At 45.6% G+C, this 16,585-nt stretch overlaps 1 protein-coding gene across 8 annotated transcripts in view; it reads left to right on the top strand.

Moving 5' to 3' along the window:
- The window catches only part of SH3PXD2A (SH3 and PX domains 2A), a 255,167-nt gene that overhangs the window by 25,990 nt on the left and 212,592 nt on the right, over positions 1–16,585 (top strand). Inside the window, exon 1 of one of the 8 annotated variants that reach the window (XM_069019945.1) lies at positions 3,795–3,830. The exons of the other annotated variants lie outside the window; for them this stretch is intronic. The gene's annotated coding sequence lies outside the window, so the exon portion shown is untranslated. Of the gene's footprint in view, positions 1–3,794; positions 3,831–16,585 lie in introns of those variants that run through there. 8 annotated transcript variants of the gene reach the window in all.

The following is a 16,585-nucleotide window of genomic DNA, read 5'->3' as shown; positions in this document are numbered from 1 at the left end:
TGTAGGGAAAATACAGCTACTGCTCTGCCCCATTCCTGCCAAAGGGCAATTCCTTCATTGCTGAGGGACATTGCACCCTGTAAGAGCAAACTTACCTGTGCTGACGTGGATAGACAGGACTATCCTTGAAGGCAAGTACCCTAGAGAGCATCTTGGCATTTCCTAGGCCAAGGTAGGACATAAAGTTGAGTCAGATGTTACTGACCTTGGGAATACATCATTCCCTAGAGCAGGCACCTCCCCAGCATGCTCCCCATAGATTTCTGCTTGTTCTGCTGTCCAGGATGAGGAACTGAGATGGAGACCTCAGTCCTGGTCCTTCTCAGGCAGTGCATAAACAGCTGCGAGGCAGGGACTAAACCCTCTTGGATTCTGCCTGCAGTGTCTGTTTTGTTCCAAGTGTTGCTAATAATTAGTCAAATAAAATGATTACTAAGAAAAGGAATTTAGTTTATTGGAAGAACGTTCCAGGAGGGTTTTATAGCTCTGGAATGGTATCTTGCCAATCAAATAAGTATCACAGAGTGAAGAGAAACACAGTAGCCAGCTTGGCAGTCAGTAGGCCAGCACCGTCTGTAGCACAAGGCTTGAAATAAACTTGGTATGAAAATGCATTATTTTATAGCCACGTTGCTCATTTTTCCTGGAAAAAAACCTTTCCTCCAAAAAATTTTTTCTTCTGTCTTGTGTCTGGCAGTGTCAAGTTTACCTGTCCCAGCTGTGTGTGCATGTGCTGGCATTCTCGAGCTTGTGAATTCCCTCTGCATTCACCTCCTTGTTTCATGGGTCTGTAAGGCCGAAGCACAAGACTTTCTCGAAGAGTTCTTCTTCTTTTGTTAGAAAAGCCTCTCCCATTTCCCCCAACTCCAGATTTGAGCCAGTGACAAGGTTGAGTTGGTTCTTGGATTGGAGCTTCCAAACAAGGCTCCATTTCAGTCGGGTAGCCTCCATTCAGTTTTCCTCTGGAAACACTGTGGTTCTTTTTAAGGCCATGTTCTCACATCAATCCCACTGGCATCAGTGGCCTTTGGACCTGTGCTCACTCAAGGGTAGGAGCTGAAGTCTTTATGCTGTTTGTCGTGTTCTGAGTCCTACCTGGTTTTGCTGTGACAAGTTTGGTCAGGTTGCTGGAGCTGTGGTAGGTATCCAAGCCCATTTCCATGGTTCCTTCTGGTGAAAAGATGGTTTCTTGGCAACTGAAAAAAATCACAGGAACATGAGGTTGGAAGAGAATTTCAGCTCGTGTCAACCTAAAAGCAGGAGAGGCTGCACAAATATTTTCCAGTGTTACTGTGTTTGTTACCTGCTAGGACAGAACAGTTGCTGGGAGCGCAAGAGCTGCATCCCTCACAGTGTGCAACTGAAATCAGTGTTTGTTTCACCAGAGCAGTCCTGAAATTGCTTTTCTAAAGGGGTCACAAAGGTACATGCAGGAGCCTGGACGTGGAGGCAGCTTTGCTTGAGTTAGTTTTAGGAACAGATCTACAGACTGTTTCTATAGATAGGTATGTCCAGTCTGAGACACTTATTTCTGGAGGGTTTTTCTTTGTGAGATGGGATGCCTTACCTTCTTAAAGGGGGTTGTAGGTTCACTGCAGTCTGTCACTGTCAGCTGCTGATTTTTATGTGGCAGTGACAGGAACAGTATTTCCATCCCCTTCCCAGCTACAGGCTGATTATAACAGCTGTGTTTCTCCATGGGAGAAGGGAATGGGAGTCCAACCAACTTGCTGGAAAAACGTTAGGAGCCCTGCATTAACTGACTGCATCCCTTCCACTCCCTGGGTAGGGAAAAGAGACCTTTGGAAAATGTGGCTGTTGGTTTTTCTGGGATGGGGGAAAACCCAAGGTTTGCATGCCAGGTGTCCTTTCAAGGGAAAAAAGAATGAAGTGACATGGCTGGGATATTATTTGGATTGTTTTTTAATGTCACACCTCGATGGAGTCTGAGGTTGTTAACTGGGGGATTGACTCTTAATATTGTGGCCAGATGCAGGGGTTGGCTGAGCTCCCTCACTTCGGAGCTCACTTTTAAATCACGCTTCAATAATTTACCCTGCCAAGGAGGTTTGTAATTCAGTGGTATTTTGGAGTTAGTTTTTGAGCTAAGGAGGGCTCCCATGTCAGTGAGAAGGCAGCTGGGTCTCCGGTCAGCCTCTCAGGCATTTCCATGTGTGCTGGTGGACCTGTTTGAGTGGCCAGATCTGCAGATGGGGATTGGTACCCCTTTCCCATAGACGGGATTTCTCTGAACTCCTGAAAAAAACTTCAGCCTGTTTTGCCTGCCCTGCTCCTTAAATCCATAGGACTGCAGTGGGGCTAATCAGCTAGAAGTGTGACATTTTTCTGTTTTCTGTGATTTCTCACTGTGACAGTGATTTGCCGACTTGGGGAGCTGGTGACATGCTTGCTGGCTGTGGCTTCATGGTTTCAAGCTAAGAGGCAGAGTGCACTTGACAGACCAAAGCCATGTGGCAGCTTCTCCACAGAGTCCTGGCTGCTGAGAGACTGCAGTCATGGCTTGGCTTTCTTGCCACCATGAAGGGGCTGCTTCAGATCCCTCCCTGGGCTGCACTACTGGCAGTATGGCATCCACAGCTAGTGTGGTTTAACAGGGGTTGGAAATGTGTGTAGGCTGCTGCAGCTGTGGCAAGAAGTGAGCCAATATGGAGAGGATTCAGTCATCTCCAGCTGAAAGTTGGCAGGTTGTAACTGATGTGTGAAATGAGGGTATTGGAGCAATTCATGTGTGCTGGAGTTGTGGAGATGTTGGACTGGAGGGTTCCTGCTCATCTCTGCAAGGCTGGAAGAGCATTGTTGGTCAGGGTTGTAGACCAATTGCATGGACTGTTTTTGGGAAAGCCCTGAATTATAGTAGAAGGATGATACTATGCAAGTCAGGATTTTCACAGAGCCCTCAAATCAGCAGTTGTAGAAGTCCAGGCACCGTAATTTGTCACTTTTTTGGACAAAGTGACAGAGGAAGACCTTGACAGTCACAGGCTGCAAATCAGTAAGAGAGTTAAGTGTAGGCTTAAACCCCATTGAAATATCTGAAATTATGGTCCTTTCTTGTAGTGTACCATCTCCTTCAGTGCCTTGGCAAGCTGAGTCTCCAAGGGATTGCTTTTGTGATCTCCAGAGTCTCTGCCCTACACTTTCTAGGAAGATTTCCTCTCCTGAGGAGATGACATTTATCCATGGGACCAAAGCTAATCACTCATCACAGTGTTCAGAAAAGGGATTTTTTGTGACCATGAAGAACAGGAAAAATCTTGCCATCAAGTGAAGTATGCTCCTTGTTCACAAGCCTTGAGGAACTTTTTGGCTGTCTTTGTGTTGCTGGTGGAGAAGCCTCACAGGCAGCTGGGGAAGCAGAAATCACGTCCTCTGGAGCACAGTGTGGGACACAGCCCTGCAGCCCACGTTGCACTCTTGCCTATCCCATCCAGGGCGGTCCTGGGCTTGCTGAGACACTCCTGGAGAATGCTGATGGGGCTGTGGTTTCGCCCTGTGGTCAGCTGTGTCTCAGGGCTGATGGTTATTCTCCACTAGAACTACCAGTCTGTTCTCCAACTGGCCTCCTTCTCTTACCCTCAGGAGCAATTTGGATGGTTAACAGAGAGGAGAGACTGTGGGAGCCTAGTGGTGTCTCTCTGGCACCCAAGCCTGTGGCTTTCTTGTCTGGTAGAGCTCCTGCCATCATTTTGTCTGACTTTGTCCCTTCCCTCAAATGAGGGCAGCCACAGTGGCTGTGTCAGACAGGATTTGGGATGTCTTGTGGAAGATTTACTCCCTGCTTGCTGCTTCCAGGGGAATCTGGTTGACCTGTGAGCACATTTCTGCCCCAGATTTTCTTTTTTTTTTTTTTTTAACTTTAGAATCTATCCTGCTGGCCCCTGGAGTGATGAATCACCCTGTTGCTGCACCACGGGGATGTCCATTTCTTCTTCCTGAGGCAGACCCGGGCAAATCCTGGAGCTAGTGGCCCAATGGAATTGCTGAGGGCAGGCCCTCCCATTTAATAATCTACATCTGCTGATGTATGGGCAAGGATTTATTTTTACCTGTGAATGTGCAGGTGGAGAGCCAGCTCCCATCAGCAGTCTGCAAACAGAGCTGGGCCCATGGAGAATGGGAGCCTCAACCCGAAGCCTTCCTTAGCACCTCGTGGCAGCCCATCTGTCCCTGCCACAGAGGGGTGGGTGCATGGAAGCAGGAAAGGGAGGCACTCTGCTAGAGCACAGGATGCTTTCCCTTTCAGCAGAGCCCACCGACAGCACCCATTTGTGAATCCAGTGATTTTATATTTATCTTTGTGTTGTTCCAAGGCAGCAAGTGGTTTATATTTGAAGAGTATTAATGTAATATTACTGAAGCCTTAAGAAAAGGCAGAATGGGCCAAGTCTTGCTGGTTTTGCTTGCATTTCACAGGGCTGAGGAGGGTGAGATTTGATCCTCTTTGGATGTACCTCTAGTGGAGGGGTGGTTGTGGGGGAGAGAGAAGAGACAGGGGAATTACAACATTGGAAATAAAAAATCCTACCTCTGCCCGGAGCAGCTTGGCAATAAGACACTTCAGGGTGTGAGTTAAGATGCTGTAATTCACACCTCGTGCATTTTGGGGCATTCAGCCGACTGCTTCATGCCCTGGACACGGAGGGTGAGTGATTTGGGCTCAGCTTGCCCCCTGGCCGGCTCAGCCCTGGAGCAGAGATCACTGCATGGAGATGGCTGCAGGGCTTGTGTCTCCCTGCGCTTGGCATATCTGCCTCATGGTAAATTCCAGTGGTGCCTCCAGCTCCTTCCTGTTTAGCGCTTCATAAATTAGAATTTAGAATCACGCTGGGGACCCATCTTAAAAACTTTGAATCTTTTGAATGAGGGTTGGAGTTAAATCCTCGTTTTTTTTTAAAAGGGTCAGGCATGTGGAAGTGTTACATCACTCTCAGTGCTGCTGTGCCAGAGCTCAGGTGCCCTGCAAAGATTTGGGGCCCTTCGTGTGAGTGAGCTGACCCAGCCAAGCTGCTTTGTTGACCACCATGAGCCGATAGTGCTGCAGTACAGAGGAGACACAGGTCAGTGTCAATTTGGGCATCCCTGCACCATGTAGACCTTTCCTTGCTGCACATCCACCTTAACCTCAGCCTTGCAGACGTTGGATGTCTGGCTGGATTCGTCTCTCCCTGCAGGCAGAGGAAGGATGTGTACCCTTGCCACTGAGCTAAAGAAGGATCTGAGATGAGTAGCCGTGGCCAGTTTGAGATCCCAGCATAGGGTTGCATAAAACTAGGACTTTTTCCCCAAATTCTGCCTAGCAAATTCCTGATGTCTCTGGATGCTGATGTGTTGAGTGCAGCTGTATTAGTTCTTGAAAGCCTCCTGTTACACACAGTGATCTTTCTGGGCTTTGGGTGGACACTTAAGCAGATTTAGTAGAGTTCCTGTCTGTGCAACATTCATAATTCCCTTTAAGTGGCTAAGAGTGGGAGAACATTCAGGCTTGGGGAGTGAAAGGAAGAGATTTGTTTATTGTTCTAAGGTACTGTAAGGCCTGAATTTGACAGAAATGTAAACTTATATGGTCGTTTTGCTGATTCATATTTTATTAGTGATTTTGATGGAATATACAATATGGGCATGGCCCTAAAAAGCTTATTTCTAATGGAACACATGCTGACTTACAGCCACATACCCTTCTTCCAAAAATGAGTAACTCCTGGGGTATGTAAGGCTTGTGTCTGAGCTGTGAAATGAGAAGGAATTAGTGTGGCCACTGCCACTGCCACCCCTGGCAACTCTGACAGAAGCTGCATCACCAAACAGCAGTGCACGTCTCCAGAGAGTAAGTGGAGTTTTTTATGGGGGGAAGCTGTGCAAGTGACAAAGCCCAACTCAGAGTGATGGCAAATCCCTGTGAGTGTTCTTCACCCCTACACTGAAAGAGTCCAGGCTTACAGCAGGAGCTCAGGTGGTGGCTTGTGCCAGCCCATGAGCCAGGTAGGGGGCTGGATTTGGTGATCAGGTCCTTTGTCAGTATGGTTACAACTGCTGCAAATCACCACCTCCCCTAATTTTGTATTCTTTTAGGGGCCCATCTGCTTTGTACACCATGTGCAAACTGCAGAGAAGCAGCTTGGGTTGGTGGGCAGTGCAGGTCAATAGGACAACTTTGTCCTCTGGCTGCAGTACAGCCTGGAGACTCATCTCCCAATTCCTCAGCTAGGGATGAAGTAAGACAGTGTGACTGTCCTGTCCAGCAGCCATCCCTGTGTCCAGCAGCCATCCCTGAGCCCAGCAGTTAAACAGCTTTTCCTAGCATTGGATCCTTATATTTGCAGGGTTTAAAGGGAGTGGCATTTTGAGCAGAAATACCCCAAGCACGGTATTGCTCCAGGCTGAAAAAAGCATCTCTCCCATCTCTGCATCCTGGCAGGGCAGAGCAACGCTTGCTCCTCCCTCTGTGATGGATAAAGGCACTTGGGAAGCCGCTGGGGATGGCTGGGTGTCCCTCTGCCTGTGTGTGGCCCAGGTTGCTGAGTTGGAGAGGGATGGCTCTATGCTGCCTGTGACGGTCCTGCGCAGCTGGGGCAGGAGAGGGTGTTCCTGCAAGTGGGAAGGCAGGAAGCCAAGCGTGGGAAAAGGAGGGAAAAGGAGGATGATTGTGAGAAGAGTAGGAGGGAAGGAAAGGGCAGAGACAATAGTTCAACTTAGCAAAGAGGCAGTGATGAGGGTGTGAGGATTTGGCAGAGTATCTTCCTGAAAACCCTGAAGGTCCACAGGAAGAAGGTAATTTTGTGTTTAATTGAGTGCCGTGCCCTGCCCTGCCGGGAGGGAATCCGTTCTGCACAGGACTCTTGCATCAGTTTTCCTGGTTTGGCCAGAAGGCCGGGGGGTGAGGGTTGGAATAAGGAGGATGCTCCATGTTTGCCTCTTAGGCATTTTGCAGTGCAATTCAGACATTGTTTGCAAGACTAGGACACAAAATCATTTTCTTCTTTCACTCTTCTCCCCACAAGAAACATGGATTTCTCTCAAGCCTGAAGTCAAAGGTCACTACAGTGAAAGACGTTTTTCCAGTGACTTCAGCATTGCGTCTTTCTGGGGTTGTGGAAATTTGTTCCCTTTTTTCCAGGAATTGGTTTTACATTGTCAGTACTGTACTGTTCTGTAGAGAACAAGTACATTAATTCTTTTATATTTTTATAGATATATACAGATATAGTCATACAGTATAATGAAAGATCTATGTGCATTGCACATTTGCTGAACGGTGTTCTTGTTTTGAGGATAGCGCCTTTTTTGAGTTGCTCTTCTATCATTTTGCATTTAAAATGCAAATACAGTTTCCCTGCCCATGGCAGGGGGGTTTACACCTAGATGATCTTCAAGGTCCCTTCCAATCCACACCATTCTATGATCTGTCAGTGTGTTATGCTGGCAGTTCTGGAATGCTTTGCCTGTTGATGTTGATTTCACCTCAAGTTTTATCCTGTAGTCATGCATGAAAAATGTAGTTGCACAAAGGGGATAGAAACTAGAAGTTTGTTTCAGAGTTGGTTTTTTTCACGCTTAAAGTACAGTGCCCCGCAGGTCTGGCTTTGTGAATCTGAGGGTCTCTTGGTTTACATGAACTTTTTGTTTCCCTCTACTCAAAATGAGAAGAAAAAAAATCCCACTATTCTATGGCAAAATCCCAGGAGATTTCCATTATTTGGACTTAGAATGTCCCAGAGCTTTGTCATTGTTCTGGAAGGGCCTGGAGGAGATTTGCTCATTTTCCCAGGCCCTTGCTTTGCTTTTCCAACACTGCATCTGGGGGTCATACGTAAGGTTACAAATCAAAGCTGGAAGATTTGCATGCTAATATAAACTACATGCAAGTGTTGCTGCAGAGCAGGAATCCTGAATGTTGGAAGCCAAAAGCGAGGCTGGGTTGTAGCAACAACGCCTCTTTGCGACTGCAAGGCAGACTGGGCAGCGAGCACTCACCATTTGTGCAAGTGAGGGTCTGTAGCTACAGCAAAACCACTCTGGGACCGTGTGCGAAATGGGCTCAGCAGTACCACGCTGTGCTGGGTCTGCATGTGGCCACAAGCTGTGCATGCTCCAGCACTGCACATGAGCTCCACAGCTGGGGAAATGCATCAGTCCAAGCCTGCTGGTGCAGTGTAGAAGGGCCCTTGTTCTCAGAGCAGAAAGGTGCTCCAAGAGATCTCCCACAGGCACAAATAACTCGGTGCAGAGATGGGTGAGACTTGGTGTTAAGTGGAAAATGGCAGTTTCCAGGTTGTATTTTTTCTCTCTCTGTATCTTGTCAATCTTGATGCACTTAACAGTAGCAAGCAGGGTTTTGTTAGTTCTCATTTGACCAAGCTATTCCTGTATCCATGGCCCCAGGGCACTCGATGACAAAGATCCCTTTGCCTGAAATATGAGCAGAGCTCTACTCGTCCTATTTTGAACATCCCTCAAGTCAATTCCTCTTGTGCCAGAATTAATTCAGCTGCTTCTCTCATCAGCCTCTTTGATTTGGCAGCATCCTTCTAATACTTTAGCAATCTTGCTTTCATGTGAGGTTTGATCCAGCACTGTGAAGGGAATTAAACACTTCCTGTTGGCTTCTGAGGGTCTAATGAGGCTGTAATGGCAGTCAAAACCAGATGCATGTTGTACCCATTTGGACCAGGATTAGATTTAACATACAAACTTTAATATACAAACTGCCCTCATCTGAATGATCATCATCATTGATGACAGCAGAGTGATCTCTTACAGCTGAAGATTGCAAGATGTGTTATAAACTAAGCAGTGATTTTAAAGATACTCGTATCTGCCTCAATACTTTCCTGTTAAAACTCATTTCAGTTGAAGCCAGTTTTGAGTCAATTTTTAAGATTTGTTCCTGTGTAGAGAAGAAGGACAGGGAAATTAAGTAATTTCATACTGGAAAATAATTTTTTGAGAGTGCCGTTTCCCCTTGGTGTCTATCCTTTTCCTTGCAACTGACATGATGATGTAGGAGCTGAGAAGTTACTGGCGTAGAGGCACCTCCACCTCACTTCCCCATCCAGCACTGGCTCTGAGGATTTCTACATTAAGCTGTACTCTTTGGGGGTGATAGGTTTCATTTCAGAACAACTTCAGTTGTGTATCAATTTCTAAAACCAGTTCAGTGAAATTGATGCAATTCCTTGTATTCAAAATTGGTCTGTGAAACTTGGAGGATTTAAAATTCAGGAGTCTGTTTTGTCTGTTGATGGTTTCTTTTTCCAATTCTCTTTTTTTCAATGGAGATTCTCTTCTTCCACCAGGACATGCTCATAATTTAGGGTCCTTATGAAACACCAACCATCTGCTGAGGGGAAGGGCACAAGCATTGAGTTAAAATAGTTTAAAAGTCAGATGGCATCCAGATTTAAGAGGCAGTAAGATGAAAAGTCTTTACCTTCAGGTAAACTACAGCTGTAGTATTTTTGTTTGCTTGCCTTAGACAGCCTGCTTCGGACCCTGGTAGGGTATTTGAGAAGGCTGCGAGGGAGGCAGGTTTCACAGAGAGCCTGTACGTTCTTGTTTCCATTTTACATTTGTCACTCTACAATTCTAATGCTCTGTAGACTTAGATGTTGTGTTTTCTAATAATCTGTCAACTCTTAAATGGCAGAAACTGAGTCTTGTGGTTATTCTGCTTCACAAATAGTTCCATCACACATGGAAGGTAAATGCAGGTAGATCGAGACAGACTGGAAACAGAAATATGAGTCCACATTGTGCTCTGCACAGATGCTCGCTCTCCCTCATGCACACGTGTAAATGTAATGGGTGGATGTTGTCCACCTCCTTTGTCTCCTCCCCTTGCAGGGAAGCTGCTGATCTGCTTCCAGAAGCTGGCAAGTGGTAGTGGAGAAGTGACCAGTCTTTAGTAGTCCTGTTTCTTATTCTCTTTCCATAAGCTGTAGCTGTTGGATATGCTGGAGTTAAGATAGCCTTGACAGGTCTTTGACATGACCCAGGATATCAGTTAAAAACAAACAAAACCCTGCTAATGCAGCACAGATACTGCCTGTCTGCAAGAATCAGACACATCATATTCTGCTCACACACCCCCAAGAATGAACTGAAATGAAGTAATCAAACAAGCCTGGCAAGAGGCTCGGAGGTGGTTTGTAACCAAGCTGCAGGGCTTCCAGCTGTTCCAGTTCTGCAGCTCTCTGGTCAAGTTACTGCCACAAATCATGGGTGCAGATTCCACTTTTTACCTTTTTATGCCTCTCATGGTCATTTGCATGGCCACGCAAAGAAGTACAGCAGGGAGGTTTTTCTGCTTTTGGCTTATTGGTCTGATTGTGTGGGACAACTTAGCATCTTCTTAGCAGGAAGATGCTGGGAAGGTCTGAAGACAATGTTTAGAAACTCAAGTTGGAAAATGCCAAATACCTGAGCAGTGAAGTTGAGATCAAATCAGAGTTTGAACTGTGGGCTTTAAAACCTCATCAGTGCATGAGAAAAATATGGGAGGCTAAGTATTGTCTTATTCTGCCTGTGTAAACACGACGAGCTGGATTCCTCTTTCAGACACAACCCTGTTCTGTGTCTGGTCTGTCCCCCTGAAGCTAGGAAACCAGCAAAATCATCCAGCCAGGTGCCTCCATACTCAAATGAGTTCCTCTTCCTGTGTTCCAGGGATGTCTGCTGCCTGGCTTGAGGCAGTTGTTTGCTATTCTCATTTGGTTTTAAGTACTGAGATTTGGCAAAGAGAAACAGATTTCACCCTGGTTACTGGTCCACCAGGAGGAAGATCTGTGCCCATGTAGGTTGCAGTAGTGGTGGGGTTTTCTAAACTAGAATGGACCCAGTTTGAGTCTTGAGAGTACAGCTAGATTTGGAGTTAGAAATGAGTTTATTTTTTTGTGTACTCAGAACAGATTTGGTGTGATATGGCTGAAAAGAGAAGCAACAATAATCCAGCATTAATCCTTCTACAATGTAGTTTAGATGTGAAGCAAGATCCACAAAAGAAATCAGTGAAGAAAGGAAAACTCCTGTATTCCCTTTCCCTGTTTTTTTTCCTCTCCCCTCACTTGTATATTTATTTTGACTGTAAATTAGCTTGCAAATTATGATGGAAACTGAAATTTCCATGTCCTGCTTTAGTTGCCTGTGTGGTGGCTGCTCACAGATGAGAACTGGCAAATGCTTCAGTTTGCTCCTTCCCAGCATACTGTAACTCTGCTTTGCTTCCAAAACTTAGGTATGTGCAACATTTGTCCATAAGACCTCTGGGCCATTTGTGCTTTTTCTCAGTTGCATTTTCCCTGTTGGTAATGGAAACACGAGCTGGGTAGAGGGGTGTCCATGAAACCACATCTGGTGCATGAGAAAGCCAGACACCCCACACCTGTGTTCAGCCCACGTCACCCCTCCTTGGGACTGCTCTGAGGCATCCTGCCCTGGCAGCAACCACCCTGCAAGGACCTTTCCTGTTTGGGGCTCCCTGGGTCTCATGTTTCTTCCAAGTCTCATCTCTGTTTCTCAGCTCAATCTTCAAAACGCTGGAGTGAGAACAGCTCTGGAGTGGGTTTGAAAATAGCTCTTCCTTGGCCCTGCCCTGGCTGAGCTGCGGTACCTCGGAGACCATCGTGCTGAAAGGTGACCTCATTGCATGGCACCAGTGATGGACTTACCACTGGCTTGGGGCTGAGGGTCTGACTTCATCTCTGTGGGAATTTCCCAGGTCTCACAGTGCTTTTTAGGGCCTTTTGAATGCTGGGCAAGAAGCCCGTGCTGTGCTCACTGAATCCAGAGTCAGACGTGATCTGAGCCGAGTGAAGGCACAGGTGATGTGTGTGGGGGAAGGGCTTAACATTCTCCATGCTTATTCCTGGAGCATTCTGCTCTTCCTGTTGCCATGCTGGCTCTTGTATAGGGCAGGAATTGAGGACACTGGGGCCCCTCATCCTGGGGAAACCCCAGCTGCTGGTGCCAGTGTCTTACGGGGTGGAAGAAGATACCTAAAATCAACCAAACCACATCAGGAAGCTGAACAGCTTTGCTGCTTTGGTCTTGTGGATACCAAAATTGCTGTCTCTAGGCTGTTATCACTTCAGATCTGGGCCAGCACCAATTTGTGCTCATCAGCACATCTTTGACGTTAAAATGGTTATGCAAACAGTGAGTTGGTGCAGTGGCTGTACTCTGGTAATTTAGAACACAGATGTATGTTGACTTTGCTGCAGTTTGAATTGTTTTAATGCAAACTCCACCAGGTAAATGAAGCAGCTGAAATTGCTGCAAGCCTTGCAGGAGCTGGGTTGACTTTGCATGGAAGGGGACCAGGGAACATTCACATGCTGAGCTGTGCTGGTGGAAAGCTTCCAGCTCACAGGCACTGATAGCATCTGAATACAGGGGAGAAGATGCATCTTTTCCAACTCAACCCTGATTCATAGGAGGACAAACATCCAACACTTTAATAGGAGTCTTTGAAGAAGCTGACATTTTCCAGGATAAAAGGGGATATCGTGATGGTATCTGCATACAAATTGCACCACAGCATTGTATTTTGCATTCATAGAACTCTCTTAATAGCTGGTATTTACTGTAATTACTTATTAAAGTAATAAGTAACAACACCCTCTCTTGTGTGTGCCGGGATATTTCTGGTTTCTGCTCTTCAATCTTCCCTTTGCCAATAGCTCTTGTATTTGTGCATGTTCTTATTGTGGTCTCATCAGATAACTGGTTTCAGACATTTGCCTTCCACTCCAGCTCATCTGGCAGTAGACAACAAAACATTAGCCTCTAAAAAAACAACTGAAAAATCGGTCACATGAGAATAACCTGAATTTGTTACCTCTGGGGTTTGTGCTGGCTAGAACTGGATATTTTCCACTGAAAACAAGGCAGTCAATGATAAGGTCATGCCCAGTGATGTTAGAGTGGATGTGATTTGTAATAGGAAGTCATCTCTCCTGGTTGCTTGTGTAGGCAGTAAAGGGAGAGCAATGACTTCAGTTTACAATAAATTCTCTGCTCTGTGGTGGGTTAAGTAGAAGTTTCCCAGGGCTAGAATTAAACAATAATTAGTAGCTGATAAAATCCCCCTGGCACCCTGCACCTTCTTTCATAAGCCATGAATATTAAGAGCTCCTTATCAAGCTCAGTTCCTGATTAATATTCTGCAGCCTTTAAAGGCCTGCTTCTTGTTTCTCTGAAGAAGGACTTATTTTAAAATATAACAATAGACCAAAAAAAGACTGGACTTGGGAAATTAAAACTTGAACATTCTTAGTGGCTGGAGCACCCAGTGATTGTGCAGTGAGTTGTTTGTCATTTGTACTTCAATTTTCGTTCATTGTTAAGGACCTTTTGTTAAGGATTTTTATGGTGAAGCATTTGAATAGCATCTCTGTTTTGACTCCTTTATGGTAATAAACATGGCAGATACATAAAGCAGGTGTCTTTGCCTTTAGTAATTAATTACTGTAGTAATTTGGAATCTTGATTACAGTTTAGTTGTGTGTAGGAAGACACTATACTTACATGAAAGAGCTTGCTCCAAGACATGTAAGGTACTTTGATTTTATCTTCTTTTATCAAGACAGAATGTGCCAAGGGGCTGGGACTCTCTCATGGGCAGGACCAGCTGCATGTTGGAGTGGTGGCTTGTGTGGCTCAGTTTTGGGGAGTTGTTGGATGCCACAGAAAGCCTTCCCGTGGCTCTGCAGGCAGCTGTGAGAGCAATGCTGGCTCTGCTGGGTGTTTGAGCGTGGGATGACTCTCCCTATTTATCCAGTATTTCCTGCTGCCTCCTCGTCCCATTGCATTTGCATGACCCTGGGCTCCCCCAGGACTGCTTTTCTCCTTCTCTCTTGGGATATTGTAGATCACTTTCACAGCAACCCATTTTAAGGTCTGAGAAAAAAAATGGTGAGGTAAGCTGATGTAATGCTCACTGCTCATGAAAAGGTTATGGGTCTGACCAAGGCAGCAGAAGCGAATAACTTCCAAACTCAGATCTCTAAGGGAAAGAAATGTGATATCTAAGGCTTTTGAAACCTCTAGACCTTGCGTTTATAATCTGGCATTTTATAAATCTTCAACTGAACAGTTATATCCCATTATTTTAAATGGTGGCTTTTGAGAAGCAATTTAAGCAGGGCAAACAAGCAAAAAAGATCAATAGCTGTTTTAGGTTTTGCACCTGTCTCCCACCAAGCAGATTTTGAGCCCACTGGTTTCTCACTTCACATAGTACCAGGTTATGATTAAAGGCTTTTCTTGCTTCTGCTGTAATCTTTTCATGAAATAGAAGTCAGTGTATCTGCATGCTGCCCCATCCATCACTTGCTGAGCTTGAGGAGACCTTAGGCTCAAAAAGATTTAATTGCTGTCCTAAATGTGCAGCAAAATCCTGGCTTGGCTGAAGTCAGTGGTAGCTTCATTTCCACAGAGCCTGAATTTCAGATCTGGGGATGTATCTGCACAATGCAGTGGGGAGCTGCTCCTATACCTGTTCCCTGCACCAAATAAATCCAACCTCTTGCCCAGAATATCCCTGTGCACCCAACTCTGACCCTTCTTTTGTCATGGAGGTATTGTGCCATTTACTGCACCACCAAACTGGAATCTTGAAGCAGGATTGAATCCTGCCTGGGTTAGATTTTGATCAAGCGAACTTGTAGGCTGTTAAAAATTGCAGGAACTCACATTTTTTGTGGGTTCTGAAGAGTAGCATGGAGGAGCCTGAAGTGCCATGAAATTCAAAGTGCCTGGATGTCTGTGGCATATGTGTTTTGTTTCTAGATTCTGAAGAAAATATGTATAATGAGAGAAAAATTATAATTTTATTTGCATGTGCAATATGTTTCTCCTCCTGTCTCATTCTCTTTGTGAGAACTCAGGGCCAGAATTACAGTATCTGAAGTTGCTTTTGGATCCTATTCAGCTCCCATCTGTCATGATCTGTTTTTAATCGAATGGGTTTTCCATCTGAAAGTAGCTGTTGGATAGAGAATGAGTAGAAATATTTGTGTGTGAATTAGCTCAGAGTGAAGCTACAAACTTTTTTTTTTCCCACAACAAACACATGGAAAAATATTCTTCAGTGTAGTGTGGCTGGCCTGAAAATTGGCAAGAGCAGCTTCCTTCCCAGGCTCTGAATCCTCTGCCTTGACTGCATGGGTAAAATCTTTAAAGGGGACCTGAAATCTTCATGTTACACAGTCTTATCTCCCCTCCATGAAGCAGAGCAGTGCTGGTGTCACCCTGGTGTGTATGGGCATTGCAGGAGGGTGCTTGGGTGGTTTGGTTTTCCAGGAGAATTATGAGATGCAGCAGAGGAGTAACCTGGCTTTGCTGAGAGTCATGCTCTTACCCCTGGGCAGTCTTCCCTTTGCCAGACTCAATGGTCTCTGCCCTGGTTGGAAGAGCAGATATGTTTGATACAATCATGAGAAAGGCCCCAGATCTCCTTAACAGCCTGTGCTCAGCATCTCCAGTTCTTGAATGCCATGAAACTGCACTGCAGGAGATGGGAAGCAGATTGCCTTGGGGACTGAATGTGGTTGTAACAAGCAGAGAGGAAAGTATGGCTGCAGGATCTCTGTGGTTTCTGGCAGGACACCTCTCCTACTGGGAAAGAAGAAAAAAAAATCCATTGGTGGTCCTTGGAAAAGTGTTGTTAAGCCCAATATTCAACACCCCTCCAGGGATTTTCATGCAATAATTTTTATTGGTAAAAATACAGAAGCAATTGAATGAGCAGCTTGGAAGATGGTCTGGTGTCTTGGGGGAGATGGAGAAGAGGCTGATGTTATCCATCCCCCACTTCTGCATCCATGACAAAAGGGAGAGCTCCTGCTGCAGTGTTGTGGCTGAGGGAGGAGGAATGCTTTCCTGTTTCCTCTGCCAGATTGTTATCTCACTCCATATGTGAAACCTGGAAATGGCTTTAAAGGCCCAGGAGCTGTCCTAGCTGTGATTTCCATTATATTGATGTTACATGGTAACCCTTGATAGCTCCATCCTGTGTTTGCTGAAGTCTTGTTGCGTATCTGTCATCAAGGCAGCAGGACCAGCACTGGCCTGAGGGCAAATATATCAGAGAGAAGAACCTAGCGCATTTTTAACTTTAGAAAAAAAGTGTTTTGGAGGTAGCAGGGTCAAAAGGAAACATTTTTGTGGTTTGTGTATGTGTGTGTATATATATAAAAATGTATATGTACAAGCTCGTGTGCATGTGCGTGCAAATCATTTTTTATCACAACTTCTGGCAAAACGGTGTTTCTGTAAAATGATTGTTTTGGGCATGGACTAGGGTTGGAGCAGGGAAATCCTGGGCTTATTCTGGGCTTCGTTGCTGTTTCCATCAATATAAGGAAGCAGTGTTGCTCTCACTGTCCGGATGTACATCACCTTCCAGTGGGTGCCAAAGGTGCCGAGTGGTCCGATGTGACTCAGCAAGAGCTGTGTGCTGTGACAGGGTTTGGTTTCTGTCACACATGTATGGGTGTGAGTAAGCAACTGTGTAGCATGGCTGTGATTCCGCAACACCTGTGGAACTGCGTTTCCTTTGAATTTCCTG

The sequence above is a fragment of the Aphelocoma coerulescens genome, chromosome 6 (assembly GCF_041296385.1).
Source record: "Aphelocoma coerulescens isolate FSJ_1873_10779 chromosome 6, UR_Acoe_1.0, whole genome shotgun sequence".
In the NCBI taxonomy this organism is placed as follows: domain Eukaryota; kingdom Metazoa; phylum Chordata; class Aves; order Passeriformes; family Corvidae; genus Aphelocoma; species Aphelocoma coerulescens.
This window is presented reverse-complemented; position numbering and strand designations above follow the sequence as displayed.